The sequence below is a fragment of the Myotis davidii genome, unplaced genomic scaffold (assembly GCF_000327345.1).
Source record: "Myotis davidii unplaced genomic scaffold, ASM32734v1 scaffold14, whole genome shotgun sequence".
NCBI lineage: Eukaryota > Metazoa > Chordata > Mammalia > Chiroptera > Vespertilionidae > Myotis > Myotis davidii.
In genome coordinates this window covers 86,179-91,121 of record NW_006287372.1, presented here as the reverse complement: position 1 = coordinate 91,121, position 4,943 = coordinate 86,179, and the positions used below count along the sequence as shown (strand labels likewise).

General features: G+C 51.5%; 1 long non-coding RNA gene across 1 annotated transcript; it reads left to right on the top strand.

The window, feature by feature from the left end:
* The first annotated feature begins 53 nt into the window (after positions 1-53).
* Positions 54-3,407, top strand: LOC107182364. The gene is made up of 2 exons (XR_001513086.1): positions 54-294; positions 3,112-3,407. It is a non-coding gene; the product is annotated as an uncharacterized LOC107182364 (long non-coding RNA).
* Positions 3,408-4,943: the final 1,536 nt, after the last annotated feature.

Here is a 4,943-nt window from a genome sequence, read left to right as displayed (position 1 = left end):
TCCCGCTTCCCTTCACGCCCGGGAAGCCAGAGAGTCGCCCGAGCGCCCGCCTCTCCCGGGCCCCAGCCTCACCACCAAGCCCCGTTTCCATTTAAAATACCCAGCGCGTAGATGGGCCCTCCCCGGCTCGGGCGCTGGGAGGGGTCGGTCAGCAGGTTGGCTGCCTGATGGATTGTTAGACGTATTCGCCTGGCTCATCTGGGCTCCAAGTCACGGGACAAACGCACATGCCACACCCTCCCGAGACACCTGTCCCCCCACCCGCAGGCCACCCGGCCCAGTTAGGACCTCAAGGTGAGTATAGACCTGAGCGAGTTAGACGGTTTTATCAGAGGGTGCGGCATGGGTGGAGGTGGCCCCGGAAGATCGGTTTCCAAACGAAAACTCCGTAGGAAGTTTCAGCTTAAGTGCCTGTGGTTGCAATTCCATGTCCCCACGCGGGAATGTTCATTAGTGCACATTCCCAGAGGAGCGAGCCCTTCAGCTTCTGCACCCAGAGGCGGCAGGCCCACGGCCTCTCCTCGGCGCCGTTAGCCACCACAACGCCCTGTTCCTGCATAGAAGGCATACTGTTCACGGTGGACGTGTCACAGGAGCGGACCCTGGGCTCGGTGGGGAAGGGTGGGTTCGGGTGAGGGAGCTGCCACGCAGAGAGGCGGCTCCTTGATGGACCTGTGGTCCCGGGCACTTCACAGTCAGTAACGCTGATCTCCACCCAGGTTTTGCTAACAGGTGTTATCCCAGCTTTTTAAAGAGGAAAGAAGGCAGGGAAGGTTGGGGGCGGGGGGGTGGTGGTGCAGGGCTGAATCCCAGTCCAGCCCTTCTCCCCGCAGAGCCTGTGAAGTGGGACCACACCTGGCGGCCTCTGGCTGCAGCCCCTGCACCCTAGCTGGTGTCATCTCCCAGCATGCCTCAGGGCGTTTTTTCCCCTCCCCGGGCTCCCTTTCATTTTAAGTCCCTGCCCTAAGTTTAGGTCACCCCAGTTTTCCTTTTGTGCTGTTTCAATATTTCAGGCTTGGTTTCTATTTGGGTAGTGTAGTAATCAAATATTTATCGAGGGCCTTTGATGTGCGAGACTGTGCCGGGCCCTAGCATATATGATCTTAGGTACCGTCTTCTACTGAGCGCACAGTGTGCACTTGTCTCAGCCTGCGCTGCGCTCTGCTGCTCTGAGGGCAGCCGAAGGTCATTGCTCAGTGATGCTAGAACTGGCTTCCAGCCACCTGGGCGGGTAGTGGCTGCTTCCCCCGCCCCCGACCTTCCACACACACAAACACCCGCCCGCGCCCCCCCCCACCCCACACACACACAGGCAGCCGCTGTGGGCTTGCACTTGCATTCCTAATGTGCCCATCCAACATTTACCGTTTTTGTTTAGAATAAGGTAACAATAGCCAGGACTCAGCACTGACATACTACATTTTAAAGACTCATAATCGATCGTGTTCCAGAAACATCAAGAGGGAAACGTCACTATAATACTAAGTATTTAGGTGCTTAAGAAATCGTTTTAAGCCAGAGACATTACCTGCAACTTAACTTGTAAACACACTGTGATGTGATAAGTGGAAACAATCCTTTTGTGGTCAAAACACATCAACAAACAAAGATACAGGCCAACATCTATGAGTGTCTCCCTGGGACAAAGGGCCTGGCGAGGGCTCTGCTACCGCGGGCCCCGTGTGGTATGTGCACAGACAGGGACTGGGGCGGGTCATTTCCAACGTCCTGCAAACCCAGATTCCCTTTCTTCCTTAAGAGGAACGACCATGGATTTCAAGCTCCGAAAAACAGCAAGTACTTCCTTCACCTGCTAACTAGAGTCCTGGTCTAGGCCACTTACCTTGAGCCCCGTGTGAGGCATAAAAACCAAAAATGTGAAGACAAATCTGGTGAAAGTCCTGTAGGACTTGATGGATGCCTGAGTGTTTCTTCTTTGGGGAAAGGGGAGCATTTTCACCTGATTGAGATGAATTGCATTACAATACAGGGCACAAGGGCCGCTTGTGGTCTAGCCTGTCCTTACACACAGAATGGGGGCATCTGGGTGTCACGCCCTCCCCTCCTTCCCACTGCGGGACAGTAACACATTCTTTTCTGGAGGAAAGTGGTTGAAATCAGGAATTACCAGCAACTCTTCCCCGGTCTCTCTAGAAAGCTTCCATTTATAAGACAGATGCCGTTTTACTTACTGTCACCGAACCTGGGTTTTCTTGCCTGTGAAATTAAAATGGTAAGGATTACACTAAATGATTTCCCATGGCCCTAAAAATATACTCAGAATTACTCTATTTCCACCTAGTGGCAAAACGGGACATTTCCCGTAGGTGTTCTTTGACAAATGTTAGCTTGTCAGCTTCACACCGCACAGTCGCACACATAGCATGGGTGTGTATTGTGTGATTTTACTTAAAGACACCTTCCCAGGAACAGCTCGTGTGGATAAATGTGCCTTCCACACAGTTGGTTATGGGGTGTAGTCAGCGCCTAAGGACAGCAGGCATGCAGCTGGTAGAGAAACAAAGAGCAGCCCATTCAGCAAATCCCTGCAGCTCATCATTCCGCACATCTTCTCTCAGTACATGGCAGGATTAGTCCAAAAAGGGAGAAAAATTAAAGCGATCACTATAAAGCCGTACGTCTCAAATTTCAGCATGTAAACCAATCGCCGGGATCTTGTTAAAACGTGGGCTGATTCAGTACATCCAGAGGAAGGTGCAAGATCGGCATTTCTAACACCCTCCCAGGGCTGCCAGTGGTCCCGCTTGAGTCCGGTGTTGAGGGCAAGGCTGTGAAATGCGCTTAGGGCTCTGCTCCATCCGCTGGCTCCACTTGAGTGATCAGTACTTCCTGGTTCTACTCCAATGTGATGCATATAGAAAAGACAGGAAACTGGACAAACGCACTCCAAACACTATCTGACCCAACCTGCGGACTTAAAACATCGGCGTTAGGGAGGTATTTTTCTGTCTGCTCACCATTCCGGGAGCCTGGTAAGAGGCTTCGAATGGGATGGGGAGGGTGGATCATATGTTATTGAAACCGAGTCCCTCCCTTAAATTTTATAACCAGGTTTTGGATCCTGACTCGTTCTGGCTTGTCTTGCTCTAGACATGCTTACTATCCAGCTTGAAAACGGATCTTCTCTAAGAAATTCCCGCTTGGAATCAGTTCCAAAAGAAAACCCTAGTAAGCAGCTAGAGCCCAGATCTGTGTCTGGAGGGTTGTCTGCAGCAGCAGAAACCCCCGGGGGCAACAAGGGCAGGGCCACAGAGCTGAAGGCACCCCTGACGGTTCACTTCGAAATCCGCCACGCTGCGCAGCCACAAGGACTTGGCAGTCGCCACCAGCCATGGATGGAAGCTTGCTTTGAGTCGTTCGGGTTAATAAAATGATTTCTCATGGAAGGACTTGTAGAAATGGGGTTATTTTATGAACTTTGTTCTTTTCTTTAAGCAGTTCGAATCTTACACAACAGGGCAGTTGCCTAAAATGACCTGGCCTAGCTACAGGGGAAGTGAGACGTTGCAAAAGTTACGGTGAGATGTGATTGGTTTCGCAATAAGGCAGAAGGCTCCTCTGAGTGTAAGATCAATCCATTGCCCTCACATGGATCTTCCCACTGTCCGATTTATGTGTTATTATTAAATTTGTCATTGGCTCGTGGAAACACCTTGCAGAAGCATGTAGTATGGGCTGACCTGTTCATGGCTCAGGTAGACAAGTTCAAAGTGTCTCAGGTCTAAAAACACAACAACACGACACCTAAGGGGCACCTGGAAATGGAGAGGACGAATTGTTAAAGGGCACCTTTGCCCTAAAAACACTGTAAAAGCAAAAAACCTCCCAACTCAGTTTTTCCACTAGAAGAAACCAAATTCTTTTCGTCCAGATGGCACTTCCCCATTTTCAGCCTCCCTCCCGTGCAAGAGTCCATGACTTATCATTCTTTCCCCCAGATTTCTAGCACATTTGATCATTTTTCTTTATTGATGTTTAGCCACAGGAATTAATGAATTTTCCGATCAAATCTACAAAACCACAGGCTTGCTGGCTTCCGAGCTTTTTACCCTGATGGTTGGGCTCACAATTTCCTTTTGCCTGAATGAACTCCTCAGAACTTCACAACCTGCCTAAATTCAACTTAAGACGCGGCTGCTCCGATCTCTGGTCCTCTGGAGTGGGTGGGGGGCCCTATGATCCCTCAGAGGTGGGCACGGGGCTTCAAAGACAGTGTGGGGTGTTCTGTGTGCCCCCCTCACTGAGCTGGAAGGGGATCTGATCTACCTTCTGTCCACCCACCGCAGATGCCGCAGCTCACGTCTCATTCACCTGCTCACGTCTGCACTGAGCAAACGCAAAGGGAGAAATTCAACAGCGTGGAGTAAGGGTTTGTTTGACCTCCCCTGCATTTCCCCACACGCTCCTGCCTCTTGTACTCCTGAATTCCTCCTTTGACAGCAATAATTTCTCAATTATGTGACTCCCTGTTAATAACGAGAAACCAGTGTGAGGTTCCAGTAAAGCACCTCTGTCTTCCATGTTAGCTAAACACTGGGTGTTACCAGAGAGCGACCGTGGCCTTGGTGGGGGTCTGTCTCCAAAGGTGGCATGGAAATATTTGTGCCACACGTCCCACTCTTGTCACCTGTTGCAGCCTCAGAATTCACAGTGCAGTGCTTTGCCCAGGTAGGCTCAGGGTGGAAGGTGGTCTGGGCTGCCAGTTTGCAGGGACAGGCCTGAGCGGTGCTTTCTCCCACTCCGGGCATCTTAGACTGGACGGTGTCGGATGGAGAATGGTGAATTCATTCTCACCCACCCGGCAGCTCCAAAGCCTAAACTTCACGTGAGGCGTTAGGCGGGCGCTCTAGTGGCGTCCAGCACAGAGGCTGGAGGCGGCCTTTCCCTCCCCACACGGATCTGTCACACGTGGCCGCTCCGCT